We start from the raw sequence: 12,641 nt of genomic DNA on the forward strand, positions 1-12,641 counted from the left end.
TCTAAGTGCCCATATACTCTCTGGAGATGGAGGCTATACGCTCAGTGGAGTTGGTATTCATCCCTCTATAAAGCAGAGTCCAAACTGAGTCAGCAGAGTAGCACCCTAGATGACCAGCTGCTCCATTTATCTTCTTTGACTTAGGCATCTTGAGATGCCCTAGGCCACCCCCTTGACCTCAGGCAGCCACTCCAGAAAGGTGCAGATCTCCCGCACGCCCTCCCATATACATGCACATGATTTGGACATCRGAGAGGGTGCTTATATCTGCGTTTAGGCACCTGAATTGTGTCTTATCAATTGTATTGACTCTCTATCCCCTGACTGAAATGGTAACTTAAAGAGCTGTTACAGGAGTAGATGCTTGTCTGCGGTATAAATGAGCTGCGGACACCTGCAAGTAGCTGACTGAATCTGAAGCTGAATGTCACGCTGAGTGAGAAACAGAAACAGCTTTAGTTAATCATTGGAAAACAGCCTCCACCTGAGAGAAATGGGACAACTGTTTACTAGTGCACCAAACCAGGTGATAACACCGAAATTAAAAACATGTCAGTGCAATGTAAAAGTCAACTGAATTGTTGGTATCCATGAATGACATTATCAAGGCTCCAGTGTCAACACTTTAATCTTTAAATGTCATGAAATACTTAAAATTAAGGTAGAACCTAAACCACCATGACCAGCCCAAAAACATCACCTGAAGCTAAATGAAAATAACACTATTGACCAACGAAACACAAATTAYAGGATTCTACCTAGAGGAAATGGTTGCTTAGCTTGACTATGCTGCATCCCTGGTATAACTCTTTTGAGCAGAAGATGACAAATTTTCCTTTTAGGATGAAAACARGATTCAACTCCCTGAACTATAAGTCATCAAAAGCTTCACCACCAGCTCTAGGTTCCCTAGAGAAAGGCTCTTTTTTAGCATATTAGCTAAATTTAGCCTTTCTCAGAATTTTTGTCTTTCCAGCTAAATAGCTGAATTATCCTGGACAATAGAGAGATTGTGGGCAAATAGTTCAGGTTGGGTACTTGGTATTTGGAGTGCGGTGAAATGAATCTCGCTCAGAACTGGAGATCTGGATTTAATTTTCTGCTCTGAATTAGAGCAAGAAAGTTAGGGCCGGATTCCCGTTTCAATGGATGTTGAGCGTGCTAATGCCTCCGAAGATTTAGGTGTCCATTCCTTTGTGTTACAGTTCTTTGTCTGTCCAGTATGGAAAAYCTGTCAGACAAAACTGATTCTACTCCACAATGGAATTGTAATGGATAAACGTAAAAACGTTGTTAAATGTGCAGCGATCAAGGTAACGGAGGCTACCTAGGCACGCTRGCCAGGTGTTGTGAATTAATACAGAAATTAACCTAAACCCCGAAAGAATTTATATCCTTAYTTCTAATGTTACTTGGCTTCTGCTAACAACTACGGTTTGATACGGAGAGATGCCATCGCTCTTCATTCTCGTCACTTTTTTTTGGTGCACTCTAGTCTCTTTGCTGCTGTGAATCCCAGTAACGATTGTGGATTCACAGTTCACTTACACTCCTCAGTACAGTCGATCAGTTGAAACCCTGCTGTCAATCTACTCCTTTCCTCTTGCTTTAACTCTCTGTAATCTGCCATTTTGRAGCATTTGGGAGAGACTGGAAGAGAAGGAATTTTCCATCTTCTAAGATCAGGCCCACAGCCGCATGTCAAGATCTGTCTTATCCTGTAACGTTAATATGGGAATTCCATTATCTGTTCTCTTTAGTCCTCCACATGCTTATCAGAAATCTCTGCCAAAGGGCTTTCCTATTTCCTTTGCTACTTTCCTTAGAATTACAGAGTCTAATTCATTTGGGACCTGGTACTTTCTCCGTTTTTAATAGTTCTAATTAGCTTGCTATCTGATCTTGTGCAAGAGGAGATCTTTTTAACATCTTCATTTCCCTCCAGAAAAGCCTGCCTTTCTCTCAGATGTGAGACCATATTTTCTCCACCCTTTGTGAATACAGATAAATCGTGTAGAACCTCAGTAACTTCAAGCTATTTTTTTATTTGTGTCCTTCAGAGATGACTAGGGCAGAACAGAGTTTCRCAGTATCTCTGACTGCATCCATCTCATACAGATGTCATTTTTCATGTTTCCACCTGGAAAATCTGGAAATATTCCTAGTATTTCACTATACATTTATGTATTTATTTACTTTATCAGATTGTCCTTGTTGGACAAAGACAGAAATGAGACATGCAATGATCAAGGTCCAGATCTTCTCTCCTGCAATTATTAAATGTTTGGAAATCAGTCAATTCAAGCTTCACAGAAACTGGCACTTAAGTCCAAATATTTTTTGACCATCCTAAGATATCCCATTACCAAAATGCCTGAAAACATACACATGCTGAAGATGATAAGATTTGTCCCTCAGCTGATTAGTGTTTCAGACTTAAAAGTACACTGTCATAAATCACCATTGTTCAGGTTTCTGGAATTATATTCAACAGAAAGGCAACAATCTTGCTTAGAGCTAAAAAAAAMCAAACAATCAAGCAAACAAAAGAAAATAAAAGAAAAAAAAGGTAAAAAGAAAACCCTYAAAGTGTTCGCCCAAAATAAATARAWAAATAAACATTATTTCCTCTGTTTTAATTTCCTCATTCCAGTGGTTGGACTTGAGCTGCATAGACCCAGAGCAGTCCCCAGACCTTCCACAATCATCATGTGTGACTTCCARCTTATTTTGCTGTGTGAAGAAACAATTAACTTTCCATAAATAAGTGTTCTGGAGGCAGATAAAGGCAGGATGATGACGTGCCAGGAAAGCAGGAGATACAGCTATCTCAGGTGGATAGATGCATGCTTTTGTCCTGTTTCTGCTCTGCACTGCGCTGCTCTCCTCCTTTTTCTATTCTGCAGGATATTCCAAGCTCTGACATATTTAAATTTTAACAATTTTCATAGTCTGCATTTAAGACTGCTTTCTATAATCAGCAGGGCTCATACAGTTTGGATTTGTGTGGATTTCATTTTGTGGTTGGTCTCTTTTTCAGCAGAATCTGCTGCAGTCTGAGTTTGCATTACTACGTCTTGGAGAACCCTCATGGAAAAGGGGGTTTTCCTATTGCCTTGACCCRGGGAAAATCTTCATTTCGTGCTCATGACTTATGAGATACCAGAAAATTCACTCTGAGATCARCAATGTGCATGGTTTCTGCTGCCTRCWGGAGTAGGTAGGGGTTGCAGTATCGTAGCTATGATTGCCTAAGGACATGAGGGTGGCCAATTTCATGGGGCGTTTTGTTAATTCAGCTGATAGCACAAGAAAAACCAAAAGGCTAGCTCTCAAGCTATGGTCTTTTAGGTCTGATGCAGAAGCAACAAGATTCAAAATAAGTACAGGTAAAGATAATTTATTAAACAATTAGTAATTAAATATCATGATTTTAACCTGTTAAATAATCTGAACGAAAAAGGAACTACTGCCTCTGGAAAACGGTGAGGCCAGGATGGAAAGAGATGATACTGGCTACTGATAAAAATAAAATCAGGAATCATACAGAGAAGGTAAGAGGATGATGACTTCTGATTATTTCCTCTAACAAGCGAACCGGAGTGGGATCGAAGAAATGAAGATACTTCAGGTTAAAAAGAAGTGAAGGAAGAACTTCCTCGTGCAGCATGCACTTACCTTTTGAGACTCTCTGCTACAAAATGTTARGGAGGGGCAGGTAAAAATAATAACTGAATTCAGAAAACAACTAGAGGAATTCATGTAGCGCTCAGAGTCTGGAGGGGATCTCTGGCTTGGGAAGTTTCTAGGTGCTGACAGCCAGAAGCTGGGAAGATAATAATACCTCTATGCATGCCCTAATTCTCATATTCCTCTTTAGGTAACTGCTTCTGCCAGCTGCTGGAGACAGGACTTGGGGTTGGAGAGCCCTCTGGTCTGGCACAGCATGGTGGCTCTTGTGTCCTGTGTCCTGTTAACAAGACAGCCTAAACCTTGCAGATCTCCCACGCTCCGTCTCCAGACTGTTCTCTGCACGTATGAAGTGCTGTGATTTMGCGTGTGCTCTCGTTTCGCCCGTGCCATACAGCAGCACTGGCAAGCTCTCGCGCAGCCGGAGGGGGGAATTCAATACCTTGTTCTGCGGTGGAAAAGTCAATTGGTGCCRTTATTCACTTTGTTTTCCTCTTCTTGGGTTTCTACTGCCGGCTTCTGTCAGTTCAGTTAAATGTGTGTTTAATAGACATAGCTTAAGCTATCTGGAGAAGATGCATGACCCCCTCAGAGAGAAATTCTCCGTAGGTGGTCTGCTGTGTTGCAAAATGCAATTAGCTGAACATCTCCACTCTGTGAAATCAGCATATCCCCAGCTGTAGGGGCACATCAGCAGCTGAGCAAAGGAAAAAAAGTGTGCCTCTTCCCAAGGGGCAGGCAAGGTAGAAAAACAATAGAAAGCTATAACACCAGTGAAGAGGGAAAAAAAAAAATAAAAGGTTCTTGACTATAAAAGATAACAGCTTTACTGATAATAACAAGGCAGAGCTCATATGATTTTGCATCWAACCATGCACAATCCTGCCTTTCCTCTCTCCTTGTTTTCTGCTGCTGCCTCTGACTCRGAGAAGTCGCTCCTTGGCTGGTGGCTGCTGAAGGGCTGAACCTTATCTTGGTCTTTCTCTCTGGCCTAGGTTACTGCAGCTCCTTCTGTCCTCCTACTAACGAGGCAAAGGCTCTTCCAAAATGGAGTCTGTTTTTCATGGCTTATTTTACCTTCTTCCAATTAGTATTTTACAATCTGGAAATTTTGAATAATGCCAATGCACCAATGTACTTTTTGGTAATGGAGCAGTGAATAATGAGAATTTATTCCCATTTTCAAAAGTAATTGATAAACAAAGAGAAGATACTTTTTAACKCCTAAATCAATAGATTCATAGAGCATTTTCCTCCCAGCAGCTGAAAAAGAAAGGTGACTTAATGCAATGCTAATTCTTGCGGGGGGGGGGGGGCTATTGTAGTCACTCTTGTGTTAATATTACATGCGCAGAAGAGAGCGTAGCACTGGGAGCACCTCCTAGGTCCCTCATGGGAAAAGAATAGGCACTGTAGAAATGCCTTTGTGTTTTAGAGGATGTTATAAGAAATATATCAGTGCACRAAACATGCTTGCTAACTGGGTAATCAGTTGACTTTAGTGGTAAYTTCAGAGCAGGCCATGTTACGCTCTCTACTGTTGTCTTAATRGAAATAGAAGTTGAAGCGAGGCTAAGCAAAGAAGACACGTATTTTCGGAGAAATGGAGGCTCTTCTTGCAGCCATTGCAGGTGAAGTGGAAGGCAGGGGCTTTGCAGCAGAGGATTTGGGCACCGGAAGCRCAAAGATGAGGACAGTTTGGGAAGAAAGCTGATGACAGTATCAGATTTTAGGTTTTCAGGGATCAGACTCTGATGTTATGGCACATCGGAAGGAGGATTTGAAATGAGATAAACTAAAAGCAGTTACAAGCTATATGATCTGCAAATAGAAAGACAAAGTGAATTACAAAGAAAAAATAAAACAATTGAGTCCAGAAGAAAGATAAGCATTAAATGGCATTAAATGGCACAATTAGCAGTGTGTTAGCTATTTGATGATTTTTTTTTTCCTTTAAATACACTGTTTACAGTGAGAATAGTTCATTTGCTCAGGTAATCAAAAATGTTCCCAGACAGAATGACTAACAACATAGTCTAAATTAACTCTTAAAACGTGAAAAAGGGACAGAGATCATGCAGACAGGTCAGGAACTTCTGCAAGCTGTACGTAGCAGTGACACAGCGGTTGGCAAGCTGTTGGTCTGCAAAGTGGGGAAGGATCAGCTTTCCATCCGACGTGGGTGCAGAGAGGAARAGCAGAGCAAGGGCTTTGCAATTTGTTTTCGTTTGTTTTTGATTTGTTTTGGAAGTCTGTTTTGAAACCTTCCTGAATTCCAACATGGGGATATGGACAATAAAATGAGATATCAAGAGGGGAGGAGAGCTTCATTTTGAAAAGCGACATAATGCTCCACTCCGTGCGTTTCAATCCGTTTCCAGCGTATAGTAAAGTACACAGTGAAGAATGGAGAAGTGAAAATAGTATTTTGAAGTGGAAAAAATCTAAGCACACCAATGCAGTCAAGCTGAAACCTTTTGCACTYGCCAGCGTATCTCCGCCTCTGAGTGCCATCCTTGCCCCTTGGCCCAAATCTCCCACTGTTTTTTTTCAGAGCAAAACATCAAAGGCACCAGAATTTCCTCCAAAACAGCCTTTAGCGGCTCCCTGCTGCTGTCAGGGTCTCCCAGTCGCACTCGGAGGCACCCAGCCTCGCTCTTCACATCATGAGGAATCAAGGCAATAATCAAAGGTTTTTCAGTTCCCAAGTGTTTCGATCGTTTTGTGGCCTAGCCCCAGAGAGCTTCATGTTTCTGTTCGCTCTCCTGTAAATTGTGCAAAATGCTTGGGAAGGGAGAAGACTGCTGTGCTTGCACAGACTTCTGAGGTTAGATGAATTACTAGTAGGAGTGCAACCAGTATGACATGCACGTGTTTGTGCACGTTGGACGAGACATGCATGTACCCTGCACACGCCGTGCACCRTCAGGAAACACTAGTAGAAGAAAGAAGGAATATTACTAAAAGAATCCTTTTCCCAAACAACCATATTAGTAAGTAACTACAGAGATCAGTGTTGGCTCTTGGACATGATYGATAGAAATTGTCTGGGTGTCAAAGCTGACTTCTGTATTAGAAGGTGATGTTAAAATGGGATGRKGAATAACGTGAGCAAAAACCAAGGGGCTGAGATTATCTTATAGTCTGCACTAACAAAATATTAGAACAATTACTGAGCTTTGTATAAGGAAATCACAAATCTTATAGAAAAATTGGGGAAAAAATCCCCCTCCCCAAAAAAGCCAGTCAGACAAAATCTATAGAATGGAAATTGGTATAACCACTTGACCAGAAAAAAGATTTTAAAAATTATCACAAAAAGACCTCTAAAGTCTTAGCTCTATAAAAACATCTGTGAAAAAGGCAGCAGTGTACAGGTAATACTTAGGGATCACAACAGAAATCAGAGGAGATAGCAGTTCTGCTACAATAATAATTCAACACGAGTTTCTTCATAAAATCCAGCCTTCCTACATTATCCATAATTGGCTGCCTCAGTATACACCAAAAGGTGTGAAATATCTCTAAAAGGAGACAGTGTAGAGCAGGCAGAATTCCAGCCCAATATTAGGTTTTAGAGGACCAAAATGATAGCGAAATATGCACAAGTACTATCCCCATCCTGTTCCAGCTAAGGGAACTAAAGAGARATTTATCTATAAAATGCTGAGGAGTAGGATTGATAAGTACATGCTTGGGAGGAAAACAAGCAAATAAAAGCACTGAGAAGCTGCAATCAAGCCGGCACGGAGGTTGTGCTGCTATGGGTGTTGCTCGCAGCTGGAGTTCTTTTGAAGCCCCACCAGGCCCCCAGCGAAGGTCCCCCAGATGGTGATCCCAGCACTGCTGGAGGCAGTTCAGGACTAACACCTGGTGTTTCTGCTGAGACAAATGTCCTTTGAAGTSTGGGTGAGTATAGTAGTCTTTAGAAAGATAGATTTAAGAAAAAAAATTAGAAAGTGCTAGTGAAGTCTAGGGGAGAGTTTCACTGGCGTTTCAACTAATAATCAGCTTCCTATTATCAGTTTTATGAGTAATAATCTGTTTTAATGAATGAAGTCAATTGTCATTTTTTTCCCCCAAAAGGTGGCAGAAGGAAATAACTTGAAGGAAACATGGAAGCATCTTGGAGGTCAAGACAGTGACTGCAGAAGCTGCAGCTTCTCTGTTTGCTGTGTGCACTTTCCACCACTGAATCATTTCCCCAGCCCTCGCAGGACACTCCCAGGTCCCTGGCTGGATGAAGAACGCCTAGGTTAGGAAAGCATAGGGGGAAAAAAATAAAATAAAACACTTTTGGTGTTAAGCAACAGTGAGTCCCTATATTAGAGAATGGAGAATCTTAAATATCAAAACATTATGAATGAATTCACATTGATAAAAGGAGATGGTTGTCTGGATGCTAAGCAGTACTAATCTATAGYTCAGAGTAGGTTTTATTTTATTCTTTTGGCAGCATGTTCCTCTGCTTCTGTATTAATGTGGGTCTTTTTGTGTTTGTGCTCAAAATGATTCAACATTCTGTTTTTCCCTCCTGCATAAAACTCTACTGACTTAACAAATACAAGTAGAAAATTTTATTTTGTTCACACTCAACCCTCAAAGYAACAGCAACTAGACACAGTCTGGAACAATATAATTGGAATAAACACCTGCTAGGGTATTCTTATCTTTCCCCTAGATCAGAATATTACTCTTGTTTCAGGACATTGTGGCAATAATGACATTATTAATTCATTCAGGGCCCATTGGACTAGGTGTTTATCACAGTGTTGTTATCCTAGTGATGGGGGAACACTCCTATTTGCTAATTTTAACGCATTATTTACGAGATCATCCTCTGCCCCCCCACTTCACATGAGCCACCAACCAACGAGGGCTGAAGAGCTGTTTAACAGCACACATCAGCAGCTTCCAGCACTGCAGGGCAGGGAAAAAGAGGCTTTCCTCTGCCGAATTTTATCAAGAACTTAGGAAAAATAAATATTTCTTGACTGGTTTAAAAATTGGCTGTGTTAATCTAATTTTTTGACTGACACCATATGAGAAGGACAAGGCGCCATCCAGCCCCACCGGTTCCTGCAGAGAAGTGCATCTTTGGCMCAGATACCATAAGCTCTGTTGCTCCGCGTCTCCCACCGCCCTCGTAACCTTTGCAGAAAACGAGGCGCAATCCTGCGGGACGGGAAGGGCTGGGYCTGCGCTACGGCACAGCAAACACGAACGCGGCCACAGGCGATCGGAAACACTGTTCTACAGCTGTAGGAACAGTTGCTGCAATAGTTTGATCYGCGGATCTCAAGGTAATTTACTGATATACATTACGGCAGAACGTACCCAAATAAAGTAGCTTTATACTTCAATGCTGTTAGAAATGGGACATGCACGACTCAGATGAGTTATGTTTACCACAACCTTTTCCTACCTTATTAAAAAGGGGAAAAAAAAAATATAGCCAAGATTATTGACGTGCAGTWATAGCTTGTCAGCTTAACGGAAAGGATTTTATTTTTCAAAATTTTTGCTTCATAGGAGCAAAATCCAGACCAGCTTAAGCCTGTGCCCAGCTTTAAGCATGTCTTAGCGAATTCAGACGGTTCGACCCGCTACAGAATAGGGTCTAATATCGCTGCAACGAAGCGGCTTTCCCCGCTCCTGCTGAGCATGGCGGCCGGCGGGGCCGCGCGCTCCCCCTCCCCGATTCGCAGCATCCTGCCGCAGCCCCCGCTGCATCCCTCGCTACGGGCAGAAGGGCACCCGGCAGGACGCAAAAGCGCAGGTGGAGGAGGGGGAACACGGGGCAGGCGAGGAACGGGCGAGATAAAACCTGGCGCGTAAGGCGCCCGAGCCGCGAGCGGCCCCTCTGACTTCGCTAAACGGTGCTTGCCAACTTCAGGAGCGGAGGCAGCGGGCGAAATTATGCCTCCTTTAAGGAACATATAGTCACTAACACAGCTTATTTTTTTTTCCCCCTAAAGGGAAATCAGTATGACAAATAGCTCGCGAGATAAGTGTGATATTTCTATAGTAATTCTATGTTGTCCTCAACCGTCCAGAGGCAAGTGTAGGTAACTGTAAGGTAGATGAAATACAATCCTGACATTTCGGCTTGTTATTAACTACGTGCTGGATATGCAGAACATCCTCAAAATCCAGACAGTTCCCATTTCTGTGAATATATATATATATATATTTGGAAAATACCAGTTCTCGTCTCCTCAAGGACGTACCGGTTGAATGCTGCTCCCCAGATACGTCTTACGTCTATATATATATATATATATTTGGAAAATACCAGTTCTCGTCTCCTCAAGGACGTACCGGTTGAATGCTGCTCCCCAGATACGTCTTACGTCCTAAGACAGCTTTCTGCTTCCGCTATGCTATTTCCATTTCCAATTAAAAATATTTTGTGCTAAAACCTCGATTCTCAGTTTCTGTTCTCTGCCGATCACTTATCCCTCACAACAGTCAACATCTGCTTTCCTTCTGCATCGCTTTTCTTAAAACTAATCGCRGGTTTGGACAATATTCCCAGTGAGATATCCTTTCCCATCCGAAACATTGTGGAAACACAACTCTGGCTCGGAGTTTTGCAGCTCAAATTTCTCTATTATGATAGACCYGGTGCAGAGTCCAGACATAAACATGCCTGAACTTCAAGCACATTCTAGTTTCCCACTGTTGTGCTTGGACTTACATGATTGTAATTCTATTGATTTCAGGAGAATTATTCCTGGCTTGTGCTATGGTGAGGGGAAGGCGGAATAAAGATTAATGTCAAATGCAATTCCATAAAATAAAATAATAATAATAAAAAAATAAAGGAACTTTGTTACCTATGTGGTGAAACTTTGGAATCTTTACCTAGTACTTTGTACTCTAAAATTCATATCAAAATGATATATTGCTTAGGCTCAAGTAAAAACTAAATAAAGGACTCAAAAATTTGTATATATATATACACAGTCTGGAAGTGGATCTTCCTCCAAAATGCATACAAAGAAAAAAAATGCAATTCTTTTGTTTCAAAATTTTATCTTCCCTAACTCTAATTTTCTTTAAAACAGACATTTCCAATATATTACCTAGAAATTACAAAACTTGTTAAACTGAACTATTAACTCCTCTTAATCTCTCTTTATCACACACACACACACATGCACATACACAGGCACTAATGACATCTAGAGCAAGGAAATAGCGTGATTAGGACAATGAAATAATCTACCACAATAATGTCAAACTTCACAGCAGATAAAATTCCGGGCCAAATTATTTAATGACAAATTAATGGGTGCTCTTCAAAGTTTTGCCACCTTCTGCCTGAATAAGATTTTATCACTTAGATATCATCGCTGCTCATCTTTAGCACGCTATCGCAGAGTCAGGAGGACACACAAACTGTACCCCAGCTCTGGAGTGAAGATGAGCCCCAACATCACATCTTCTACATATTTCCCTTTTGCCTAGCAAAATGTGCATGCGGTCTTACTGGATGGAACCCACACTATATTTTGGTTAGGGCACTCAAGCTACTTTTTCCATATTTAGGTGATAGCTGTGATTTTTACATATGATTTATGGGAAATAACTGGTATAACGTCCACTAATACTAAGAAATGGGGACTTGTCTCCAACACTATGTATTGATTTATAGTTTACATTTCAKTTTGCAATAATGAGCTGTATTTGACCCAAAGCCCAGGGCTGCTGAGCTCAGGCAGTGGCATCACAACGGTGAGCGATGCAGCTAAAGCAATATGCAGAATTTCAGGGTGGCAATTTGCATTGCTCAGTAATAAAGACCCTGGGACCAAACAGCCCTGGCTTGTGTCCMCACTGCTTAGGAATAGCCCCCTCCAGAGTAGATTTTTCTTGGCCAGAGATATTTTGAGTAGTTTGAAATAGGGTTAGGGAGAAAGCTAACAATTATACTTCGTGCACATTATGGGGCTGGTGCCCAAGCTTGCTCCCCAGACCTCTGCACTGTAGTTTAGAGGCAGCTAAGTGACACCTCTCAGCGGGCAGGTTGCAGTAGCTGCAGTAATGCTGCAGAAGGGAAAACTGCACCTGTGCTTCCCGTGTTGCATTTGGCAGTGTTGTAGACCCCAAAATAATCTGTTCTACCTGTTGCCAGACAAGGGACTAGAAAGAAAAGTTGACTCAATCGAGAGAATGCGGGATTTATGTGCAGTCTAACTCAATATGAACAACAACAACAAAAAAAGTGCTAGACAGTTTGAAAGCTGGAAGAAAAAAGACAAAAAGAAAGACCAGGCATGTGTCAATCAACACTACAAGAGGTGAGTGATAAGGATCGACAGCGTGGTAGATGAGACAAAGCCTACGACTGGACAAAGAGAAATTGGTCCTGAATAGCAACTCAGTGTCTACAGAAGGTATGAAGCTATATATATATATGTATATGTATGTATACACCTATAAAGGAGATAGATGAGTGGCACAAAAATAGAAAAAAAAAAAAAAAAGAAAGAATGAAGGTCCTGGCCTGACAACGTCAAGAAATACCATTGCACCAGAAACCTGTGCTGTACATGTTGCAAATGGAGAGGGGCTCCAGGCTGCCATTTAGCAGCACTTCTCTCCACCACCACTCTCACAACACCGATGGCCACGTTTCGGGATTTGCGTGATCCTAAGCAGATAAATACATATGGTTGAAGTTTGTGCTAAAATGAGATTTCCCTTCCCTCAGCTCACGTTTAACTCTTTTTGCCATTTCTGTGGTTTCTGTGGACTTGTGTCTCAGAGGCTTGGCCTTCCTCCGTGGGACACTTCTCTTGAGTAACTGATATGAGGAAACTGAAGATTTTGGAGCAAATCCATTAAACCCTGGTCTYGGTGAATCCACCTTTTAGGCCCAGCCCACTGTCACATCCTTGCAGTTCTACCTGAGCATAACCTTAATGGCAACAGTAGGGAGTCAC

Source organism: Rhea americana, unplaced genomic scaffold, assembly GCF_003343005.1.
Source record: "Rhea americana isolate MKP2758 unplaced genomic scaffold, rheAme1 scaffold_148, whole genome shotgun sequence".
Taxonomy (NCBI): domain Eukaryota; kingdom Metazoa; phylum Chordata; class Aves; order Rheiformes; family Rheidae; genus Rhea; species Rhea americana.